The 27,136-nt window shown below is 39.4% G+C and overlaps 1 protein-coding gene across 1 annotated transcript in view; it reads left to right on the plus strand.

Moving 5' to 3' along the window:
* The window catches only part of LOC117153205 (neuroendocrine convertase 1), a 163,004-nt gene that overhangs the window by 106,123 nt on the left and 29,745 nt on the right, over positions 1–27,136 (plus strand). The gene's annotated exons all lie outside the window — the stretch shown is intronic.

Below are 27,136 nucleotides of genomic sequence, written 5' to 3' on the forward strand. Positions count from 1 at the left end.
ACGATTTAAAGAAACATTTTACCATAGTATTATGTGTAACATAATTCTTACGAGGCCTTTTGCAAATTGGCAGCAAGCACTTCGCATGGTTTCTAATCGTTATACGTTTATGCATATTTCATAAACTTTACAATGTACGTTTGAATCACTCGGTGGTCGAGATAACAATAAGGAATAAGAGAGTTGTAACGACGAACATTCAGAGCGGCGGTTATGGTACCATACATAACAATGTTTTGCTTATGACAACAGGTGTCGCGATTACATCGACTCTATGTCTACTCCAACAATATTCATGAAATTGTAAGCGTAAAATGTTTACGTGAAACACAAACAGTGATAGAACAAATATGAAGCAAGTCCTTGGCTTTCTTTTCCCCGTTCAAAGAACGCAATTTGATAATGTAAATTAATTAAAAAAAGGAAAAAATAATTCAAAATGGAATGTTGCGTTAACGCAACGTGTATTAATGGAATGAAACGTGTTGCGATGTTTTAAAGCATTAGGAGAATAAATATGGAGATCGAGAGAAGATTCGTCGGCAAAACGAATTTGGAGAAAATAGTAGAAAAGGATTATGAGGACGTTTACACGGAGTGAAATGTTTCATTTCGGTGAAAAGTACCACGTAGTCGCTGTTCGTGGATGAAGGAGGATAACCAGAAAGCGCAGGATAAATAGTTAAAGCGATTTACATGGCGAAAAAGCGAACGTCGCAATTGACGAATGACGTTATTTTTAAAGGCGCGAAACGGCCAATAAAGACTTTTCATCGCGAAAAGCGTATTATCCAAAGTATTCGTGGAAAATCGATATCCGTTGTTCTCGCACGAATTCATCGTGTCGATTATGATCCTATCCACTGGCTATTCGAAAAAATATTTTCTTTGCTTACTCAAACATATAGCCTTCCAGTGATTATTTGAACCAACAGCTGTTCTCTGCTTTTAATGCTCTTTCGAAAGACAAATAAAGACTTTTTGTTACAGAAACGTTTGTAAAATATTGATATTTATCGACCACTTGTGAATTCATCATCTCGGTCGAATCTTCAGAACTAAAACGATCAACTTCTCTTTTAATAGATTTCTCAATTCCATTACACAAGTATTTCATTAACGTTCAATTCTCAAGGAACAAACGACTTACTTCCATAGATTTAATGTAATAACATGACACAAGTAGCAAGAGAAATTCTAAAATAAATTTCAAATATGGTGTCCGTAGCATCGTCACTTCTTTCTACGTTTCAATTTACAGAGTTGACCAATGTGACTATGATCCCATCAGTTGGTTATTTAAAAAATATTTATTTCATAAATCATTTTTTACTTTTATTATTGATTATTAATCAATAATAAATATTTATTATTCCATTCTATATCTTCCAAAAATTATCCTAAACCGTCATCTCTTTCCAACAATATTTTATATGACATATTATATATAACGCAATATTGGAATTCGATGGAGCTTTTGAACGGAGACAAGATACAATCAGGCACACCCATCACGCGGCCATAACATTCAAGAATTTTGTCCCGGAATTCCAATTAGCTTCGACCACTTCCCCCTTAATTTCTCTCCATTCTCCTTCTCTGTGACACCGATTCGCACACAACAGGCTGACCTCGCCCTTTTTACTTTCCATCTTCGCCCTACCGCACAATTCGCAACGCACTCGGAAATTGTTCCCTCTCCGACAACTGTGCGCCTTCACGTTTACAAATACTCGTCAAGGTTTCTTTTCCCTCGCAGAATGGCTCAAGATAAACTAGCTAGTCGCAAAAAAAAGCGCAGTAGCGTTTTCGACCTCACGGAACGTTTCCACCAAAATGTTTCCTCGCAATTGCGCTAATGACAACGCTCCGGCGTTTCTACAAAAGAGAAAAGCTATAGTTCTCTTCAATAGAGAATACGAGGACGAGAGAGAGAGAGAGAGAGAGAGAGAGAGAGAGAGAGAGAAATGGAAGGAAGAAGTCGTTGACAGCCGGCTACTAACACCTTTATTTACGATCCAGCCATCGTCCCCTTAGCTAGTGTAACTCGGCTACAGAGAAACGCGCCACGTCCAACTCAGTTTTCCTCAGGAGTTCGTTATGTATTCATAAATGGAACGCACCCGGAATATAGGCGACGGGCAGAACACGCGGAATTCGTAATGTCGATGCTTGCAGATCCTGTGCCTCGCTATCTGCCACGACCCTTTCGTCGTCTCCTTTCACACACACAAGACCCTCCTAAACCCTCTTCGTCGAACATCCGGTATGCACGCGATTTTGTCGCGTTTACGTGCTCACATCCCTTATCCAACGTAACCTCGGCCGAAAGGAGGACGTTGATGATGCTGGTTTAGGGCAGCGATGGGATTGATCTGATCCCAGAGCGAGAGATGCGTGGCTCGACGGATTATGCTGCGGTGGAGATTGAATTTTAGGGGTATTTAGTTAAATAGGGATGATAAACGAGTCAATTTTGAGGATTATATTAGTGTAAATACGATGGAGCTTTGATTATTCGAATTAACACATAATATGTAGCATTAGGAAGTGAATAGCTATGAAACAGTTGCTAAATTATGATTATTACTTTTTAGAAACTAAATAGCGTTTTTTATCAGAAACATTTTTCGTTTAATCACGTTCGCATTAACTTCGTTGCTTGCCATCTTATGTGTCTAAATCTTGTCGTTCAATCAAATAGAAAAGTCTCCTTCGTTATTTTCCTACATGATTGTTGCAAGTTTGATAATCTACAGTGACAGCCTACAAATTTGTTACTTATCAGTCGACTAATATTATCAATTATTACATTATTGTGCAACAGAGACCAAGTCTTATTTCAATTCGTCATTAGAGATACTCCTTCATTAGTAGAACGTTTGTATTCATGATTCCTATATTAACATCGCTAACGAATGTCATCTAATTATTGCCACCTCTACGCTACGTATAGTCTAGTAGATCCGCAAGTTGTGGAACCGTACGTAGAAAGTACTTTACCTACTTCTACCTAAAATCCTCACCCACCACCCATTTACACGTTGCCCAGTATAAAATCTCATTTGCAGAAGTTAAATCACCAACTAACCCTTGTTCGTGCCATTCAGCCAATTAACGCGACCACTCTCAAGCACTTAACAAACGCTTAACACGTGGTCCACTTTAATCATCGGTCCAACGACTTAAGTTTCCTTTCGAGAAGTTTGCGCCCTTTCATTAAACGCTTTCGATCAACCATCTACCCTAGCTTCTTTCTTCTTAAAGGTAGCGTTGGAGACTTTTTACCAGCATGAAACGCTGCCATAATTTCAGGTTGAATATCCGGAAGATGCTAAAACGCGATTTCCTTTAAACTGGCGAGCAATGATCGGCGGAAAACGTCGTAAAAGCTGAAACGTGCATATCGGACACGGGGATCGGTTTCCATGAAAGTTCGATTATGCATGCGTGCACACCGCCAGTAAATCTTTCGATGATATTCAGGCTGGTACACACACGTGTTAAGGCAGGTAAGGACACGTGTGAACCGCGTAACCAAGCGGCCTATCGATCGACAGCCGTGACGTATGGCCATGAAGTTAATCAAATCGTTTTCACCGATTTATCAGCGCGACATGGGACGCGTTATGTACCACTCACGCGTTCATGGAAACGCGATCGAGGTCGTGCGATACACAATACCCGCCGCACAATATGAGATACAGGGAGGAAGGGGTGAAAGAGGAGGAAGGAGAGGAACGATCGCGAGTAATTACTTTTCGAACGCAGCATCTCGATTCATCGACGCCGTTGGAAATTCGACTCGGCTGCCTCCGAGTATTCCATTGTGTCGTTAACGCGTGGCTGTCACGGTTGAAACAACGGGGTTCGTTCACCCCTCATTTAGGAATCGCTAGTGATTTTGTGAATCTTTCGACGTAGATACCCGTGATATTTGTCGACGACGGTGGAGAATGTTAATGCGTATGGAATAGTCTGTTTTAAACCATTAAAGTCCAAACATGGTGAAATAATACTCGCTGCGTAAAAGGTAAAAATGTAATACAAAGTAATTTAAATATTTTTCGCGGAATATAAAGGATGCGTTAAATTATTGAAATTCCTTTTTCTAACCATGATGAAGTTAAACAATAGAATTCAGTAATGTGAATTGGCCAAAAAAAAAAAAAAATTCTCGCAGCGAGCACGATTCCTGTTAAAATATTCCACTTATTACGTAGTAATACATTTTACTAGTCGAAATCGAAATTCATAATGGAATCGGTATTATGAAAAATGATCTATACCCTGAATTATTGCACAACGGAAATTATCATTCTAGATACATAAATCTTGTCATGATTGCACAACTTCTTTATAATTTAATTAGATACTTACCGCGCGACATTATTATTGATATATCCACGGTAATTCTATAATATGATGAATGTTTCGTTAAAAAAAATTCATATATATTTAACAGAAACTCTTTCACGTTCCTCTAATAAGACAAGCAAGAGCAAATGTTATCATCTTAAAGATTTCCCTCAATTATTATCTTACAATCTACTAAATTGCCACTTTGTTCCTACATCAAACTGTATTCACATGTATAATTAATATTATGCTTATAATATTTTCAAGCAGTGTCTAGGTAACGAAGAATATACTGTAAAATTTTACTGACCAAAATTTGACTAGAAAAGAAAGAGAGAATGAGAAAACTGTTCATCTATGAAGAAAAACAATATTTTTTTTTAATATTTGCGTCACCGACGCAAATTGACGTCGCATCGCAGGAACTGATAGGGATGCCAATAATCGACGGCTTCGTATATTATTCTTTAATATCCAATGGGATATTGAACTCAGTCGATGCGTCAGTCGAGGGTGTACACTGTAGACGGATGAAAAATTAGCCGGTACGCCGGCCATGTTAAGCGTGCAACCATCAGACCCCATATTCTAGGCAGGCCGTGAAGTGGTTGAGATTAAACCGCAAGTGGGCTTTATATCGCTGCTAATTCAGTTAATACGGCGTCGTTATCATACTCGAGAGACGTAATACGGTCAGCTAGGTGTGTATACCCATAGCCCATAACACGGCATGGATGGTGTACATTCGTTATACGCGAGCAAAGGTTTGATAAGAAGGTGAAAAGTTCGCACCTTTTCGTAGCCACTGCCCTTGCATATGAATGAGGTTACGCTTTAATGGCCACAATTGCATGGTAAGCTTGGGACACTTTGGAAAAGGCTAGGTGTGCTGAAACATTTCGTATCGTACAAAGGACCAGATTAAAAATATGAATAAACAAAGCCAGAATGTAAATGGGGAAATTTCCAACGCCAAACAAGGTGTTAAAATAGGCGGCATAAGAAAGATATCGGAATATTCTTCTGTCGAAAAAGGAGAAAAATATTTGAATTGTAACTTCGACAAAATAGATTTGTATCATCTAATCGTGGCAATCAGCATTGTATAAATTACAGATGCCAAAATTGTAGCAGTGAAAGTAGCAATTGTTGTAACCATAAAACTTTGACCAAAGAACTCAAAATTAAAGGCATAGAAAAATAAACAAAATAAAATTCAACCCATATATATATTTTAGAAAAAAGAATTTCAACCTGAAATCCCAAATAAATCATATCATATCAAATCCCTTATCAATCCCATACTCTACAATAAAGCTCGTATAAAAACCCAGCAATTAGTCAGTTCGACAGGTATTTTTTAACGTTGAGCTTTTACAACCTACTGAACGATCCTTCGAACGAACTTTTAACGCGCGATGATCTGCGATGAAATTGTCGACGCGATATTTTTATTTGACCGGCGGGCAAGTCTACGTATCGAGCATTACACTCTGTTTCTCACGTGCGTTCGAAGGGTCGCAAACCTCTTAGGAGCCGCTTCTACGAGAAAGTTCGTAAAAGAAACATCTTTCGTTCCCGATGGAACACGTTTCGGATATTATGTCCGAGGTACGGCCGTAATGAAGTATCGACGAAACGTACGACGCTGGAAGAATTTTTGCGAGAAAGAGAAGAACGAAATAACAGGAGAAAGGGGTGGTGTCCACCTACGGTAGAAGGGTGGAACGTGAACCGAATCATATTTCTTCGACAAACTTTTTTGAGGGAATTTACCGGACAAATGCCGACTCGGGGCTGGACTTTCGAACAGAAGAAGTGTATGGAATCACGGCGAAACGGGAAACCACCGATGCGCCAGATGTTAGTAGCCAGCCTAGCTTTCCAGATCAGCGTTTCTCAAACTTTCTGACGCCGAAGACACTTCGGTTAGCATCGATATACGATTGCACCAGCGACTGATATTTGCTCAGCTAAATTAAAATAGCCACATCGAAAAATCAGCCGACTGAACGTATAATAATAGATTACTGCGCGAATTCTGTTCTATACATGTACAATGGCTAGAAAAAATATTGACACGTGTTTTCATAAAGCGTTCTCTTAACCGGGTCCTATACATTTAATTTTCAAAGTGTCAAATACTGAGAAGCATATGAAAGTACTACATTACAAATATGATGCAGAATTTAATACATCGCTGATGGAAAAGGAGAATTAACGTTTTTCATTTCATAAATGCTGATTTTTCAAAAATATGCAGAGACCGAGATAAAATTGATTTCACAGGATAACGTTAACAATGTATTAATATAGCTAGATTTAATTAATTGGTACGTAAGCGTGTTTGCGAACACTGTGTATCTGTATCGCACATTAATATTATTATCGATACTGAAAAATTTAACGTACTAAAAGATATACAATAGAAACAGAAGTTAATCCACTCTGGCTGTGAATGACGAAACCTAAGCGATGAAGTGATTCTGAATCGAAAGGAAACTTCGAAGCACTCCAATCAGGGTTTTCCAAGGCCAATGGATTGAGATGCACTAGTGCTTCTCTGGTAGAGACTTGCAGAAGTGTGACAGGCGAAATTCGCGTGCACATGTGAACGTTATATAGAGTGGAACTAGAGCACCTGGCTCAGTAGAAACGGGATATTTTCCATCCACCTGATCGCAACACTACACTACGGAAGATTGGATCGTACCAAAATATTGTCGTTACGCTCGTTGCCGCGTACTCGAAATCACGCCGCTTTCGGGGGTGTGCATACGGCCCGCTCTCGAAACGGTCTGCAATTTCGAGAGGACGTAAGTATTACGAGTAATGGGCCCTAGGGGGATGTAAATAGATTCCTGATATCGATTCGAGTCTACCGTGTTAAATGAATGTTTCGACGGTTTGTCCACTTGTAGAATACCTGTTTGCATGCGCTTGTGTCATCGATTAGACTGGAAACTCTACAATTAGTACCTAAATGAAAATCGGATTTTCAAGAAGATTCTATGCTCATATGGAACCGTAAAAGTTACCATTCCGGTATACCACTGCGTGTGATATAATAATGGTAATGATATTTAGGGGCATGATAATTATGTGATTAATTAGATCCGAAGGATGAAGGATCTTAAAAAGTTGGACAAGTGGCGAACAAAAGTTCGAAATTCACACTTGTGTATGTGAATATTAGCCATTTCTGAAGTAGACATTTTTTCTGACGCTGTTTCTGTCAACTATAATTTTGTCCTTTAATTTCCCTTTAAAATTTCCGTCATCCTCTACTGTATATGTATACAGTATATGTATATATATGGGCATGTGCCCATTAGTCGTATCGGAAGATAAAACTAACATCGATATACGCTGCGCGTGATGTAATAATGACGTTGATGTATAGAATCGAGGTAACGGGTTGGTAATTCAAACATGCTTGAATATTTGCTAAATTATCCTGATAAGGATAACACGAATGTTGCGGTGCATTCGTGTTTAAAGCACGGATCTAAATCACATGAACTCGATGTGCATCAATACGGTTTATCAATACCTTGCGGATCGTTATCATGGATTCTTTTATTCTATGGGCTCACTATCTCTCTCTCTCTCTCTTCCCTCCCCCTCCTTCTCTCGGTACAATAGCTGTCAAGAGCAGATTATAGGCCATTGTAATGGCGATCGTTGAAAATCCATTGAGAGAACAACAACGACCTGTGGCAGAAGTAATCAACTTTAGCAAGAGACTTATAAGCGCCACTTCACTGCTCTGTCGAATTAATGACGGCTGAACAAATCACGCGGCAACTTCACTAACAACAACGTGAAAATGAACGACCGAGCGCGTGCCGCGCGAGTCGTCATGAGTTTTCTCTCCCGCGCCATTTCCATTTCTCTCTTCTCGTCACACCTCTCGAAAACTTGGACCATCGAAATCTCGATTAATCCGCGACACTTCAACCTCGCCTGAGTTTAAATTGCACGCGAAACGTATTCGAGCAGACCGCAAAAGTTGGCTCTGCGAAAATTAGGTTCATTCGCGGCGATCTCTGTCATCGTATCTGTCAACTGCAGTTAGCAGAAATCGTACTTCGTATAAGTCAACGATGAAACCGAATTCCTCCGTTGTACTGTCAGTGAAGTCACCAAATTGAAATTAATTGTTGCGTTAACGTAGAATAGTTCGCACGAACAAATATCTTCCGAGAGAACGATAGTTCTTTCAATTTCCAACATTTTGTTACTGTATTGGCTTATAATAAACAATACGACGGATCCATTAACTCTTGCCAAAGGAAAACAACAGAAAATAAATCTTCCCTTCGACATTGGTACAACTTCGCAAACGTGGATCACCAATTCGTTGCTGTGTTCCGAGTCAACACTGACAATCGATCGCGGTAAGAATAATCGATATTTCTCGGAAATTATCAACTATACCTGACTGCATTTAGAAGCGTTGCACTACGGTAGCTTTGATATCGATGGATTCTGTTCTATACAATCAACTCCGTGGGATCAACTAAGTAGAATAGGATTGTTCTTGGTCAAACAAACGAAGTAGAACTCTTTCCGCTAGTCGAATAAGACCAAACTCTCGGGCAAGTAGAATAGGGTCTATCCCGATCAGACGAGTCAAATAGCAAAGTCCAATACAAAAAGTAGACTAATATCGTTACTATCCAGACACGTGTATCTCAGCTGACTACTACTTCTCGTAGCTAGTTCTTTAAAGATTTCGTTTTCAACCTCTCCAACCACTATCAATATTATTTTATTCACGACAAAAGAAAGTACGTAATTCGATTTTTGAGAATTGAGCATTACTCGTGTACTCGAGTGATGAAATTATAAAGCTTGGAAAAGGTATCATTATCCATTTTGACTTCTGAAATGCTCGTTTAATTTCCACTATCGAACAATGGTTAAATAAAACAAACATCCCTTAGTTCTGATTTTATCGATTACAGGTAACAGACAGTGAAAACGCGGCTGTCGATAATTTCTACACGCCCGCACCATAGAGATGTCAACGACTAAAACGGACCCTTTGATTCTCGACCCTTTGGGATGTAACAAGTCGATCAAACGTCGACCATTGGCCGACTGGATTCCCTGCCAGCTTGAAGAGATTCGATCTTCGTCACGTAGCAGACGGCGCAGATAGCATCGTGACGAACAAACCTTCGGGTGCAAGAGCCTCAAGGACAACCGGGCCGGTCAACACTTGACCTAACCTAAACCGTGTCGAAGTTAGCATAGGTTCCGGGCTTCCTTGAGATTCACGTGTTCAGCTCAGCCAGGTTTACCAATCGATATTCGATCGACCTTAATGGAGTATGCTGATTGGTGGGCACACGCCTGGAACCTGGCTAAATGTTGCCTTACTCTGTGATTGTATCGTCACTTGTTCGATGTAATTATCTGATCGGCGTACGACTCAAGCAGAATATGTCTATACTTAAACGTTTCTACGTACATTTATAATACTTAAAGAAAATAACTAGATTCGTCTTTTCGATCGTGAGCAACCGTTGTAGTAGTTGTAAGCCGGATTTATGACGTAGACGTGATTTTCCTGACACCTTCGAGCTTTATATTTTATTTAGATGCGTCTGTAGCGTATTTCGTTTTAGCTTCGTTTATAGCCAGGAGAACTCCTAATCCTCGGAATTAACAGAAAATAAACGAAATGAACGGAAAGGAAATAAGAATTAACGGAAAATCCAGAGTTTCCATCATAATCTCGTCAAGTCTCGAATCTTGCATGCAGTTAGTATTAGCAATAGGGATTAGTTGTAATTCTTTTCGACAATTTTCAAGGAAAGATATTTTAAAGTATCGAGCTACTCGTTGGAGGATTCGCGGCGAAATATTTTCTACAGTTAGATACAGATACTGCAGTTTTGATAAGAACGAGAGTCAAAGACGTAGCTGGTCATCATCAAACTCTTCGCAGAGTCTCGTTGCATAAGAAATTTTAAATATATTAATTAAATATTCTACTTTCCTCATTAACGGAAGTTTGATTACCGTCCTGCTGAATGTCGTCGTGGTAAAAAGTTGGCTCATCACGCGAGTGCAACGGACATAATAATTCCCAACGAAATGAAGAGGAAATCCGTAGAAACTGTGAGGCCAGTAAGTAACGTCGGCTGGAGACTGTCTTAATTTCTTCCACCATCTTCGTCCTGCTCGGCGCGTTCAGTACCGTACCGGTAAAGTCCAAGCCCCTTCGTCCAACTGGCCAACTTCATCCTTACCTTTCATCTTATATGAAGTTAATTACATTTTTATTAAGCTCCATCTTTCTTTTCCAATGATTTCCCTTCGTAGCAGACTTTGCGTTTCCCTTCGCAAAACCAATAACCGAGTTCTTTCTACGCCTACCGCTTTTTCTCCTCGCTTCTTTCTCCGTTCACATTACTAAACTTCGATGACCTCGTTCTTTTATTTTCTTAGTTCGCTATTCGACAAATTTTCTTAGCCAGTCTGCAGCTAACATGCGGCACTTGATAAAAATTCATCTTGTTAGAGGTCGGTCATTGTTCGTTTCATTGCTAAAAAAAATATCATAAAGTCATGTCCCAGAGGATCTTCCATGGTGCCAGATGCTCGGTACCGGTACTGACAAATTGGTTGCCGCTTAGAAATAAGTCGAGTTAGTTGTTAATCGCCATCCGTAATTGCCAGTTGTCTCTCTTAGTTGTCACTCATCACAGAGTCGACACTCGTAGTCGTCGCTTGTCCTAGCTAATAATAGTTGCTTGCTGTCTCTAGTTTGATCTCGTCTTTGTTGGTTTACTTGTTATCTTTTGTCTTTAACAATCGTTCCACTAATTATTTCCCAGCTGTGGGTGGTTCTTCGAGCTAGACAGCTAGATTTTACTTAGTCGGCACACTACCTTCAAAATTCAACAAACCCCAAACGTTCGCAATGTTCGACCAACTATTGAGATTAACATATTCTTATTTCACGTTCTAGGCTACAAGACAGAATTATATTTCGTACTCTTCTGTTATTTCCTACTTCGTTGTACTCCCTGACATCCATTCGAATGGTTGTGATGCTGTTCCACCCCTGTATCGTTTCTCCACGATAGTATTCTCGACAGCATAGGGAGGGCGAGAAGGTGGCGCGCGAACAAATGGTTGCTGGGACTCGAGGTAAATGAGAATGACTTTATTGTCCTCGTTTCGAAGCGTCCGCCACGTTATCCGATCGCAAAGAGACGGCAGACGTGCCAGCATAGCATGCTGAGCAAAATGTCAACGCCATACAAAGGGTTGGACTCAAAGTTGGAACCGCGTGGAAAATTTCATTCTTGCGACTTGGTACGCTGTAAATTTCGCGAGTTTTCAAAGAAAATTGCGCGCAACGGAACAGCTGCGGCTGAACAGCCGAACTGTTCGCTACTAGTAAAGAGTTACAAGTAGATCTAAATCGTCTAAATGGAATAGGGCCGTATCTGGTCAACCAAAGAGAAATATCACGCAGCTTATGGACACGGTTTTTAGTACCGACTATAGAGAATAAAAGATTGTATGATGAAGATATTAATTAATTTCGTTTAATTTTAAAAGATTACATCGGAAAGAGACGATAGATGAGATAGCACAAAGAGAATAATGATATTAAATACTATATAAAGGATTAACAGGACTCGATTAAAAAATTTTACATATTCTTGGGGCCGGTACATTGCAGATTTCACCAAGTCCCAATGAAAATTTCACGTAATACCATATTTAAATAACTACGTACAAGCAGTTCTCTGTAGTTATCTGTTTGAACGAAATGTAGACTCCTGGAATCGATCATGAAGTATCCTATCGTTATTTTTCTGAAGATCGAAAATGGTACGACCAGGTATTAGCTATCCTAATTCTCATCAAATACAAGACAATCGATCCAATCGAGGGTTTCGTTAATAAATATTTATCCATCAATTTGTTTCCCTTTTCTTCCTCGGTTCGTTTAAATACGTCGAATTGGAAGATGAAAACGTCGTTGAATTACATTACGGAAATCCGTCTAATCGCATAAATCTTGGCGGAACGCTGCTCGACTAACGAGTAACCCGATATCCGTTCTGGGATCTAGTGTCTGGTCTCGTCGTTAGATCCATGATTCAATAAGGAGTACTCTGTCGACCTTCCCCTCAGTCCTGCTGGGGACTCCTCAACCAGAGCAACTTTGTTTAAGTCCCACAGGGTCGCCCACGATAACCTTCGGGATAAGATACTTCCATCGAATAAGTATTTCACCCACGACCGGGCGATAAGGACTGTCCTTTCTCTCTTGCGTCTTGCCTAAGCTCTACCAATAAATCTCATTAACCCGTGCCTGTACCCAAAGGTATGTAGGGTACCAAAGGTACGTAGATTCGATCATCGTTTCGCTAATTTCAAAAATTTCACGAAAATATAAAACGTTATTTGTCTTGGACGAATTTTAGGGAGAAAATATATGTAAGAAAAGTCGCGAAGGAAACAAATGTTTCGAAGGGGTCATCGGTCCGATTGAATCTCAAATGGAAAATGGAATATGATATTCGATTAACAGCCACGCACGATTAGTCGAACGACAGCTGAACACCGTGGGATTTGATACGGTTTATCCGGGCCATTTTAATCCCGATCCCATTACCGGTGTTTCATTTTCTCATTAAGCCAACTGCAGCTTGATTAAATTACAACGTCTCTGTCCTCGGCGCGGGCATTAACGTTCGTCGACTGCCGCTTTGAGAACGTGGCTCGCCGCGTTCGCAAAGAATATAGTTTGAAAAATAGTACGGACGAGGCAAGTGGAATAAGGCGAGATTGGTAAATAAAAAAGAAAAGAAAAGAGAAAGAGAAAAAACAAAAAAAAAAAACACGCAAGAAACATGAAACTAAAACCCGGAAGAAAAACAGAATGGAAGCGGGAAAAGACAAGTAGAACGTCTTGAAGGAGAACAGAGAAGAAACTCGAGACTGGAGGAACAGAGGTTGAAGGTAGAAAAGCGAAGGAAACAAGAAGAAAGGAAGCGCGAAGAGGGTGAAGAGTGGAAGAATAGTGACAGTAGTGGACGTACGTTTCCCGAGTGTCATCGGGCCGGCGGAGATTTAAATTGTGCCAGCAACAAAATGGAAATGAGGGTTGTAGAATGGAAAATGGAAAGCGGTATAAAACAGAGAGAGGAGTCGGCGGTTCTGGTTCTACAACGGTGCGCAGAGAACCCGCAGGACTCACCTCCGCGACGAATAATAGCCGGCGGATGCGGCTGTTGTTCCATTTTTGAGTTCGCAGCCATTCGTGTGTCCTTATTTACGCGGCCGCTCGCGTTTCTACGTCCGCCAAACGAAAAGTAGACAAAGAGAGACATAAGTAGAAAACATCCAACTGTACGTACGCATACGAACTGTCTGTGAGACGTTAGTGCGTGAAACGAGCAACGTAACTGCGACCGGATATACGGTGCACGTGCAGTACACACGCGCCAATCCCGGGGAATATGTTTCAACCGGATTGATGAATATTCACGTAAATAAGGCAGCGTTCTAATGAGAGCCAGGTTAATGTAAATTCAGCGAAAGTGCAAACCCGTGTTCTGAGAATATGTATGGATTCCATACTTTGAAACGCGGGATCAAAATCCTTCGTCGATACACTTATCTTCTGACGTGTACCTCTTAATCATTTATAATAATAAACAAAGAACATTTATAATAATAAACATAATCATGAACAAGGTTCAGATCACTTATTTATTTGTTTATGTGGGAATAAACGGGGTGAATCTCTATTAATGTACAATGCTAGCTTTAGAGAGGCTGTATAGAGCTCGTAGAGAATATACTGTTACAACCGGCATGTAACAGCCCTTACAAGATTCTACGTAGCGAATTTCTAAAGCTATCGATGCCAACGCCGAAGGAATCAAAACAGGCGCAGTAAGAGTTTGCTGTATTCCATATGCGATTAACTGGGTCTGAATTCGCAAGTACGGATCCATAGCGATATAGGAGAAAGTACCTTGTGAATCTGAACGATCTGGTCGGGGCATAAAAATTTATAAGTTCAAGGAGTCGAAAGCAGAGAACAACGCTATTGATAAGCTTGTAAAGGGAAAGCAATCCAGTCTTGATCCTCCTTGATTCAAGTGATCGTAGATTCAACAAGGACATAATAGAACCGTAGTCGTGGTCCGCTCTGGATATGCTATGGCCTGACTTGTATACGACAAATCTCAGAAAGTTATACTGCATTCTTTCAATGAGCTGTTTATATTTAAGTTGGTTAGGAGATACAGATTATCGACGTATATTCTAATTGAGATCCGACTAGGATACAGTATAAGATCATGAACCTAATCTTTTGTTCTATGTTGCGGTGAGCTAGTTGGAGTTAATGATAAGATAACATTGTGTCCTAGAGGTTTCAGCGGGCTAAAAAATTGTTTCAACGGATTGGAGTTTGAAGGAATATCAACAAACATCGTAGGAGTGAGAATTGGTTCGGTCGACGATATAGAAAATGGAATGGTAACGTTGAAGTATCGAGTAGCTAGAACGTGCGTGATGATCAGTATGCATGAGACCACGTAAAAAGGTCGCACATGTTAAGAATATGTATCATACATATATGACGTGTTTAAACGTGCAGTAACGAAGAAGTAAGAGATTTTCGAATAAATTGTTGAAGAATTAAGAGCTAAGAGTTCAAAGAAGCAAATTATGTCGAATCAAAGTCAGTTTAGAATTAAAATTATTTTTAAGTATAAGATAAAATCGATAAAAATTTGTTTGACATCTAACACTGTTAATCTATACAGATATATGTACGTATGGCTTTGTTTCGACGATTTACAAAAAAAAAACGAAAGTCTCCTGTATCGGACAGTTTGTCAAAAGGACGCATGCATTATGACAGTAGCCTGATTCCTCTCGATAACTTGAAAAACGTGAAGAACCGGCGAGAGGAAATTGCACGTGAAGAAAATCTATGTGGTTCGTAGTTCGACAACGAAATATGCGCTGTCCACGTTTCTCAAGGGGGCAGGAGGGTGGAATGCATGAAGTGGCTGCAGTATATAATGCGGAGTGAAAAGGATCATTTCGTACCATCTGCGCGGAAGGAAATCGCGAATTCTATGCTGCCTGGGATCTTTATATCTCCTTCAAGCGTCGGCTGCAGCGACCCTGGATACTCCACTTGGGAAAACAAACGATATATCCGCTCCATGGTCCAAGCGTTTTCCTAGTATTATTTTTTAAATCTATTTCTGAACGTCGTCGTAGGTTCACAGAGGCGGAATGGCCCGGCGGTCTGTCGTTCTGGCCGACTAGACCATTTGCGTTTTATCGGGCCGAGCTCGCGTTCCGCCAGCTGCCAGGAACGTGTCGGAAAAGAAATATAATGGCCAGGCACGATGCGACAGGAAAACCACTTAATTGAATTCTGAAATTGAATTAATGCCGCTCGACGTTGATTTTTCTTTCCTCTTTCGATGTACGTTTAAACACTTTCTTCCTCGTTGTATCGTTCGTTTGAGGTGTGTTTCTTCTCGGTTTCTTCTATTATGAGCACGTTGGATTTCTGACATGTTTTACGCATTAAACGTAAAATAATACAACAAGAAATGTATATGACAGTGAAATGAAAGTAAAACAGTGACATAAAAAAAAACAACATGAAGCTTCGAACGTTTGATTTCTATTATCATAGGCTCCAAGAGGGAAAAACGAAAAAATTGAAGGGATGATAAATGAGTCCATGAATTAGCCCCTTCTTAGTGTCGCAGTTCTGATAAATTAGTTGTCTGCAAATGATATAGCTGTCCTTATAACAATCTACATATTTGATTGCCTTAACAGACTCGTCAGAACTATAGTTCATCAGAAAATGCATGTAGCCGTAGTCTAACGTAACCACGAATGAATCATCTGACAAACGAAGTGCATATACTCATCAGAATGCACGATGTACTCAGCAGAATGTATATATTTGATTGTTCTAACTTATTCGTCAAATAAATCACACGCATCCATTGCAATTACAATCTCAAGAAAAAGATACGAACGTTTGAACGTAATAAGATATTCCTAATTAAAATTGCATTAGAAGTTTCTATGAACGAAATTTTGTATCAAGATCAAACAGGGATGATAGGTTAGATGAGAAAGGATGTGATATCAAATAGGAACCAGGAACATAATTCACAAATCGAAGAACTCGATGAGGGTGTTCCTTTGCATCCCTCGCGAGACTATAATTTTTATTGCCTCGTGATCAGGCAGGAACCTACGTTAGCTATCGAACGCGCCTTATCATCTTTGTGGGGCTCGAAGGTTTACCACCAGAGGACACGTAAGATCAAACTGACTTTACCTTAATCTTGGAAAATTAAAAATTTTCCTTTTAGAATCGAGGAGCAAAAAAAAAATACTCTTATCTATTATATCAATTTACCAATCAGACACTGCTCATGATAATTATAATGAAAATTATTATAAAACTTAACGAATACGTTGCAAACTAACGTAACGATGAAGAAGAAATAGGTGAAAGAAGAAACTGGTACGAATCGATGATACGAGTAAATTTTCTGTCCAGGCTAGAAATGACAATATAGCATAATGACTGATCCGATAATCTAGCTTCCCATAGTGGTACATTCATGAACAGACCTGTAGACGAGCAATCTGCTTTCATTTCCTCTTTGGACATCTCCGACACCCTAGAGATTCGTGTTCGAAAGTAAATGCCCTCTTTGGCGTTCTCTCGCCGCTTAGTTAGCTGGAGAGTCTAGCTGGAACTACGAAGGGTGCTCACGATTCCGTTGTTCTATCCCCGAAAGCCTGCCAACCCTTTCCGGCCGCTTCAAGCAGTCGGACTCTCGCAAATAGCCCCTTGTCCAACCACAGCACTAATGCCCAGGGATTTTGAAATGTAATACGTAGGAAATCGGCGTACCGCTAATACCGTATGCCTCCCGTTTACAAAGGACCGCTCGAAATTCATTGCAAAACTCGGAGATACAGCCGATAGGATGAGTGCCGAGTCACGTGGAATTGGCAAGGAGAATTGCACTTTGATTCCCGTGAGAGCTACGTCGACAGGAATGGACAAGGCTGTACACAGAAGGTAAAAATTCGAGAATATGCAAAAAAATATCTTCAGGATAATAGAGAAAACGAAGGATAAGTGGAGGAAAAAATATTTTGAGCAACAAAGAATTGATTAGTTTCTGAAAGGTATATAGAAAGTAAAAGGACTGGAGAAAAATACGAATGGAAAAAATTCCGGCAGACATGTTAGAGAAAAATTTTAATATTTTATGCAACAAAGAATCGTTGGAAAATTCAAGAATACAGTAGAGAACGAGGAGATTGGACAAAAAATATTGTAAGTAGCAGAAAGTTGCTTGGAAACGAAAATCGAGAAACGGCGTAGGTTGTTTCGTCATTTGCAAAATTGCAAGTGCCTTGTCTCCAATCTCGGACTTCTTGTATTTCATGGTACTGCGATTTTAATTTATACTTCATCGGCTCACGAATGTAAAGTCTTCGGACTATGATTACATTCTTTGAAGATACAGATCACTTTGAAACATCACAGACCTATTCCTATCGTTATTTTCCTGCCACGAAACTGTTAATACCGGGTAAATATTGTAGGAAATGCTATCAGGGACAAAGTAAGGAACAAGATGAGGTACACGAACCCTGGTCTTCTCTTATCATGCACTGACCGTAATCTGCCGTGAGATAAGCCGATACTGCGATTCTCTCTCTGCATATGGGAACACACATACACGAAACTACGAGGAATGGTATTAGTGTTACGGCCCCGTGGGACAATGGTACGCGCGATAAATTAACAAATGAATTAAAAGCGTCGGGATAGAAACTGAACAATTGCGGTTTCGGACGCATCCGTTGGTCACGTACACTGCAGCCGGCCATAGCCGAGCCTTGTTGCTTCTTTTATCAATTATCTTCGAATGAATCGAGGGCACGATACAAAAACAAATGAAAATACAGGAAAAGATTCAGTACTTTAGATAAATTACCGATCGATCTCGCCTTCTCGCTTATATACAGTGGCTACAAAAGATATTTGCACATACCCTTACTTTCCGATGAAACGAATTTTTATCAGCTTTCACATTTTATTTTCATAGTATCAAGTGATCGAATTCTAACGAGGGTACTACGAAGTAATACGAAATTTAACATCCTTCGATCTAATTAATTAATACGTAAATGCTGTAATAAATTTCGTAGCAGGCTGCCAGAAATATTCCTAGCATCTCTGTTAGTCAATCTGCATATTACTCAAGCAAAATGATTTTGTATTTTTTAATTATATGCAATTACATTTTCAAATTGTATGCATAATACATTTATAAAAAGTTTGTACGAGCGCTCCTTTATTAAATTTCGCTACGAAGTTTTCGATCAATCCTATAATACTGCGACAATCTGCGACACTCTCGCAGAATTTTCAATTTCTCGAAGCTCAACATCGCGCTGTTACATTCGTCCTTAATCGAGCTGCTTTCTAAAGCACGGAGCACTGTCTCCGGCAATTAACAAGCCATCCGTCGAAACAGACCTCGTTGGGAAAACAAACGAGGCTAGGTATCCATTAGAGGAACAACCAACAGCACCGTTCAAGATCGAAATCACATCGCGAGCGAGCATCGCAGTTTACTTTGGTCCTCGAGTAGAGGAGGCTGTTTTTCCGCTTCCTGGTCGACGAACTGGGTGGCGGACGAATTAATGAAATTCGGTCCGCGGCGGTCGATGCCGAAAATTCGCAACGCGCGCAAAACAACGTGTGTCCGTGCAAGTAAGAGAAAGAGAAAGAGAAAGAGAGGAAGAGAGTAAATTGCCGGTTACGATTCGTCGGACGTGGCGGCTCAAAGAGAATTAGCAAATTAATTAAAAGCACTTGGCCGGGGAGAAAATCCAAACAATCCTGCGATAGGAGCCAAGCTTTTCGGTCACGTAGCCGCCTCGCATCCACCTTTTCCGTCTCTGCTTTCCATCAACCGACTTCCTCCGCGATCCAGGCCACCACTAGCGTCCCCCTACGAACCAGCCCTTTCCATCGCTGTTCGCCAAGGTGGAGGCAGATGCGCTAAATAGCCCGCAGGGAAACCAAAACGCCCGCTCTCGTCGCCATGAATGTAGCTCGAGGGTGCATTTTATGGAGCAACGTTCAGAGCTTCCAGCCGACCTTTCTCCAGAAGTTGACCTGGAAGCTGCTCTCCGCGTTGCGAGATCAATCATCCTTCTTCCGTTTACGAGCCGGAGATCGCGGTTTAAATCGCTCGACGGACGATCTACGAACCTCACAGACAGCCTTTCAGTCTTTTATTCCAGTGTTTTCAGTGAGAATTTAATTATTTACAGAGTTCTTTACGAGGCTAGTAAATTCCTGTTGCGTTTCTAACCTTCCCTTTTCCACCTTGCTGCGGTTCGTCACTACCTTTTTATTGCATTTTCGCCAAAGAAGATAAAGGTTTATTGTTTTTAATCGTACATGATCTCAACCCGTTCTCGGTTGCTTTTCCAGACTTCAAGTTAGTTTTCAAATGAGATTCCGCTTTAGTGTACGCCGGTACTCGGTTTTCACCGGCACGCGCGCAATTGTGTTACTTTGAAAGTAAACAGGCTCCTTTAAAACTAACCGAAGCCGCGGTCTCTTTAGACTAAGAGGAAAGCTAAATTCATAGCTGCTCACAGAAGGCCATTTAAAATTCTCACCTAAAAATCCTCTAGACCATCTGCCAGCGAGTTTCGCCATATTATAAAATTAGAATTAGAAACTACTTTGTATCATATTTTCATTAAATTACCGAGTCTATTATTATGTCACCGATCTTCGTATCGGTAAAGTGTGTGAAGTTTTCGGTATTAAACGTAGGATTAAACGGTCTTAAACGTCTGCAAAATTATATCGCGAAAATTTCAAGTTTGATGCTCTTTCTAATGATTCACGATGAAGAATGATGGCAATTGGCATCGATACGAATTTATATGCCTGTCACAACTATATCAACTAGAGTAAGCTGTACACACGTGCAGTATAAGCAACTCCTTGACACGTGTGATCGCATCGACCGCGTGTGGTTTATGGTCGTTGATCTACTGGCGACTAGAATGGACACTTCGTTTCGAAAGTATTCGACCTGTGAGCTTTAATACAGTATTTTTGTAATATCATCGTTAGGCTGCATATTGATGATATTTACGCATATACATATTTTTACGAATATAATAGAAGTTTCTCGTATTAAATATCGTAATAAATTCTTCGCTTTGAATATTTTATATATTTTTGTACATTATGTACATCCTATGCATTTTCGTGCTTTTAAGCTGCCCATTAACGCATAAAAATCCGCAGTCTAATTGTCGTAATTGCAACGCTTTCAGAATAAGGGTACCTATAAGCGTGCGGTAAATATGCAAATGCTAAGTATATTTTCTAATCAAATATAAAAAGTACAAATGTTTTTCAAGAACCATTATGATAATCAAGAGAAACATAGTTAATATTAGAAAGCCGGCATCAGAACGTCTTCCAACGTAATTTATGTCTACTCAATTTGTGTCTCGCGGTTCTGTTTTTCTAAGAAAGCTTCTTTCGACTCTTCTTCTAATGCCCATAATAGTTTCAGAAGGAATAAAAAGGTCGCAGAATAAATGTCGAAAAGATCCTCGCCGCGAGATAGAAACGGTGCAAATTTCCACGCACTTGGAAGATTTAAGGGGCGAATTTCCTTTTTCAACGCGCGATAAGCAATTCCACGGACAATTAAACAATTCTTAATTATTCGATGAAGATAGCACGGTTATAGCTTGTTGTTCTCCGCTGTTATCTACAAGGTCTGCATGATGCACAAGACTCGTTCTTAACGGCTAACGAGGTCTTCGCGTTCTACAGAATAAAAAGGGAAACGAGGGCCGGGAGACAAGAAAAAAAGAGAAGAGAGTGGAAAAAGTGGAAAAGAAGGGTGAAAAATATTGTTTCGTGGATAAGTTCGCTGTTGTCTCGCGAGAAAGACTGTAAAAAGCGACGATAAGGCGAGGGAACTCTCTTATCTGACTCGATACGGCTCTCAGTTGTAATGCCGGGTATTCGCGATGTTTAAAGAATCTTCTTCCCGTGGAGAGCTCTTACCCGTTGTAAATTTCTCCGCTCGTTCGAGTGAAACGAGCTGAACGTTTGGATAATGCAAAATAAACGCGGAACGGAAGAGAGAATGGATTTCTTCGAGAAAGGGTGGAACAATAGCTTTGTTATGAAAACGAATTAATTAATTCCTATAAATGCCTCGTTGAAACAACAAACTACAGAAGCAGAAAATGGAGCTCGAGCTGACTGTGTTAGGTCCGAGTTAAGTCGAGCAAGCTCTAAGATTGGATTAGATCGGGATTAGGTAATACTATTTGATCTTCTCTCGCGATGTAATCGCAGTTTCTACGATGAATTAATATCGCAGAAGGCGAGACAGGTTAAAATCTATTACCGAAATGTTCCAATTCTTCTTACATAGTGTTGTCGTCCTAGAGCAACAATGTAAGTAACTGGTTTTCTAGGGAAATGATTTGAAGAAGGAAATATAGATAGAGAACGTTCCAAAAACTACCAACCGGGCCTCCGAGAATCAATCTCAATTTATAGTTACCAGAATCATTGAAAATTGTGAAAATATTCGAATTCTTATTACAATTGGTATTATTTTACAGTAAACAAGAGTACAGCTATTTGTGTCTCATGATATTAATCTTTCGGCATCAATCGTGTAGTTGTTGGACTTGCACTTCACGCTAACGTTTCGTAGTCGTTGTAGTCTATCTCTTTAAGCTAGACCCGAAACCCGTTCCATGCAAAATGCAAGTGCAAAGTGCAAAATGCAAAGTACAAGTGCAACAGTTACACGATTACAGCCGAAAAACCAATATCATGACATTTTACCACCGTGAAAGTTTGAAATCTAAAAAATTTTCTAGAAGAAAATAAAGGCAGAGAAATTTTCGAAGCTCCCAAAAACTGTTGACCAAACTTGCAAAATCTGAATTGAAAAATGCCACGATTATAAAAGTTTACAAAGCTACTTAAATCCCTCTCCATTCTTCAGAGCAAGAAAGAATAATCTTTGCCGCTGTTCACAGGGAAATATAGATAGGGAAATATCCAATGTTACCAAAAGCTACCAAGAACTAGCGAAAATCAATTTCAATTTATAGATGCCACAATCATAGAGAAAGAAAGGGGTACGGAAACCGCGACCGATCCATCGAAAAAGTAACGGCTAGCAGTTTGGTCGGAAGTTTCCTCCATGCAAGACAGATCGGTATCACGCTGAGAAAAATACGGTAACTCGCAAGGTCGATCGTGAAAAACGTCGGTAGACCGCCCCAGGCCTCGTGTACAGAGTCAAAGTTTCGCAAGTTGCATTAAAGCAGAAACGAAGAGGGGGAAGGAACACGAAATTCGCGCGGGAAGTGGGCGGGGTAAGAAGCAACGGGGGTGTGACGTATAATTTATGCGATCATAGATGTAATCGCATTTGAATATTCACAACTATGCGCGTCGCCGGAGCTGGTAACTTTATAATTACCAAGTAAATTACCTTTCCTCCGCACCTTCCGACCCTTCTTCCTCCTTCCAGTGTTTCCAACCCCTTTCGGCTGGCCGCCGCCCGCCACGTACGAGAACAACCAGCCACCTCCTCGAGGCAACCGGGGGCCGAATTTATTGAAAATTAAGTCCGATTTTATCGCGCGGAAACTTTCCAATTTTCTACGGTTACTTTCGCGTTCTATTTCGACCGACTGGCGAAGAATTTGCGACGGGGCAGACTGCGAGGAAGCTTAATAAACGTCACAGCCTGATTATGCTCGCGAACGAGACGAAGCTGATCGAACCAACTTCCTAACTAACGTTACAAAATACGCGAGTTGCACGAGAGAGCTTTCTTTCCTAAAGGAGAGAAGCTAACTTGAAATTGCGTTGGTTTTTCTTATTCCGCTTTGTTCCTCTAGAGAATCTACCCTTGTTTTATTTTTTATTCTTTACGGTGCATAAATGTCGTGTATGTACAAAAGTGAAAATAAAAAATGGAATATGTACGATGATAATTTCAATAATCTAACAACATCAAATCGATGATTATTATCGAAATAAGTAACGAAATCGTTCTCTTTTTTCTTCTTCAGTGAATCTCTCTGATTTTTGAATTCTTGCGCCAGAAAGATGTATTGTATGAATATAAAAGTGTAAATGGAAAATTGTCTGTGACGTTGTATCATTATTTACGACAATTTGAATAAACTAGCGCATCGAATCTTTGATCAACGTCGAGACAACAAATAAATACAATTTTCAATGATAATAACGCAAACGTGATATATGCAGACGATGAAATGGAAATACACAAAATACATGCTGCCTTAATGGAATACAAACTTCCGTTAACTATTGTAACGGAATTATCTGAAAACTGTCAACGGGTGACAACGGACCGTTAACAGGAAAGTAATGCATGTTTCGAAGCCATAAACGATTGCCTCGAAATAGTGGGAACTGGTCGGTCGGTGGGCCAGAATAGGAAAGTCTCGGTGGAAAATGGAAGCGATCGTCGAAGGTCCTACACGTTCACGGGAAATCGAATTCCATCCGTGGAAATGGTCGTACATTTTTAGCAAACGAATTTCTCGACGTTTCCCATTAATTTGCATCGTTATTATTTGGTCGTTTTCTCGATCGAAATATTGGACAAATTAATGTGTACACTGTGGAGAAAATTTATAGTTGCTCGCAAAAGTATTTGAGCATTCATCATAGAAAAGTTTTATCTATGTACCCTACCTATATGTTACATAAAACATTTTGAAATTTCGTCAGCAGTGTAATGAGATACGACTGTCATGATTATATTGATAAATTCCGAAACTGATCTAGAAATTTATGTACAAGTTACAAGTCATTTATTGTAAATATATTTCTTACAAAATTAGTATTTAGTGTTATTATATAAGTATTAAAGGTAAATCCAAGGAATATCGAGGTTCATTACTAAAATTGATAATTCACTGTTTATATCTGTGCAACATATACTTGCACTAGATATCATTTGGTTTCTGTTGTAGAGTTTCAAATTAATTTCGCCTCGTTACGATGCCAATTAAATTTCAAAATGTTTCATGTAGCATAATATATTCATAAAAAGCGTCTATAAATCTTCGAATACTTTCGTGTGCTACTCTTTTAAATCATTATCTTTGCTGTTTTTATCTATCTTCGGCATAAAAAATTCTAAGAAAAAAAAAATGTAAAATGTTACACGCGTGTTTAGTGCTCACCCATCCAGGAAAAATTTGGCAATAAAAAGCTCGACTTACACCGTGACAATGTTTCAGCCAAAGTGGAAAATCCCTGCAAATAGAAGAACCAAGGATTTATTCCGAATTCGACGTGAGCAGAAGCAAAACGAGTTCCCTTTATCGACAGATATCCCGTTCTCCTTTCCCTACGAACTTTACGATGCCTGCTGCTCTCTGTTTCTGCTTTTATCAGCCACCCTTCAGTGTGTCTTCGCGTGTATATTTATCCAAAGGTAGCCAGTAAGGGAGCTTGAATTTATTTATAAGTACTACCCTCCAGAGGCCGACAAAGTGAAGTCGTTCTGGGTTGAAAAGTGTGAAATTTTTCTCTATCTGTCCGCGCTTCTCGTCCATCAATTATATCCAGATTCCTATGACATATTTCCCTTCACGTTTATTCAATGAACGATTTCTTATAATTCTCGATAATATCCAATGTCTTTCTGCGATAACTTATAACCCATAACCTATTGTTTTTCTATTTCAATCTTGCTTTTGGTTTGGGCGATAAAATGTAATTTTCTAATTAAAGTATTTAAGAGAATTGAATAGAACTGAACCGAGAAATTATGGCTACCAATAATAATCTTTTCATATTCCGTTCAAACTTGTGATACTGCTTTAACCTGTAATGGACCTGATATATTACTTTCTTAAAATGCGGATAATATTTAAAAATAATAAATACTGCATAGACGACCGCTACATGATTCAAAGACACGAATAAAGTTCCCATAACTTGAGAAACATGGTTCATCATGGAGATACAGCAAGTACCGCAGTTTCTTCATAAACTCGTCATAAAACTTCACAAGATTACAGCATATAGATGAAATCGGAGGTAATAACGAACAAGATATTAATGGTTCAATTTAAAGATATTAACGTCGTGAAATATATTAGATCGACAGCAACAACTGAGCTAACGCACAAGGATTAGACAAGAATTACTCTGTTTGTACGATACAGGTACAGAAAGATACGATGTAACCGGACAGAACAAATATTTAATTCTACAACATGCTTTGACAAAAAAAGGGGGAAAAGGGAGAGAAATAAAAAAATTGCAAACCTCGTTGTACGCGTATTTGATCAATACAAACCGACAAGTTCTACGTACGCGCCATTGAACCAATTATCCCGAAGGATTCGACCGGATTTCTACGTATCACAGAGAGACTATATCTGCAAAGTGTAACAGAAGCGAAATTTCATACGAACTTTAAATATAGTGGGTGCAAATCGCCTTTGGTAACTGTTGTCCTACGGGAACGTGAATATTAACATGTTTCACGCTATATGTACCGAAGTTTACAATGCATAAGTCAGAATTACAAATAGACACGTCGGATATGTAAATAAACAAACCGTGGAGGTAAATAAATAAACTGGAAATGCTCACACGGAAAATTTTAGTCGTACGATGGGTTTGAATAAAACTTCGTATGAAAATCACGCATATAGAAAACCACATGTGATTTTTAAGTAAATTAGGCAGTGAAGAAAACGAACAAACAAAATTTATTATTTGCATAATATTTCGTGAAAAAAATCACTGCGAAGGTTTTTTGGAATGTTTGTTGATATTCTTCGATTGATCGTCGCACTCGTGACATTTCGTAAAATAGACGAATTATTTCGAGTCATTTCTCGCAAAATTGACTCACTACTGATTGTAATTGAGATGCAAAATTATACCGACCGCTGGATGCTTTGTGTTATATTCTCTGGAAATTCCTCGGCGTAATCGAAACGCTTTCCAGAGCAAACATAGTCGAAATTAATCGCAACCTGTCTCAAGGATCGGTGCAGGAGCTGCACCCTCAGCTGAGAACAGACATTCGCAAAAATATGCAATGACAGGTGGTAAATGCGAAACACTTTCAGACGACGAGATAAATTCAGATATGGGGAATGCATGTATTTAATGTTATAATAAAAATTTCATGTATATAATGTGTGTCCCTTGATAATCAATTTCTTTATCCTATTTGTTCTTAATGTAATTCCAAATTTTGACTCGGATCTCGCGTAAACTTCTCTCTTAATTACGAAGCTTTTTTTGATAAGATGATTAATTCATTATGTTCCTCTTGTAACTATTGCAAATAATTTTCTTTTGTGTCGTTATCTTTTACCAGTGCAAAATCATCACTGTTTAATCATTTCCTCAATAAATGAAATCATTTATGACATCTTTATATGAACCATAGAGATATCACGATATTTGTGCACAGAGAAATATATTCCACGAATTATAACAACAATGTGTTTTATGATGAGTCATAAAAAAACAGATAGTTCAGAAAATGTTTCATTGTACGCAAGATTACAATAGAACCATTTATCGGATTCGAAGTTCTGTTAAATAAGAGGGTGGAAAAAGGAC

The sequence above is a fragment of the Bombus vancouverensis genome, chromosome 11, assembly GCF_051014615.1.
Source record: "Bombus vancouverensis nearcticus chromosome 11, iyBomVanc1_principal, whole genome shotgun sequence".
NCBI classification, from domain to species: Eukaryota; Metazoa; Arthropoda; class Insecta; order Hymenoptera; family Apidae; genus Bombus; species Bombus vancouverensis.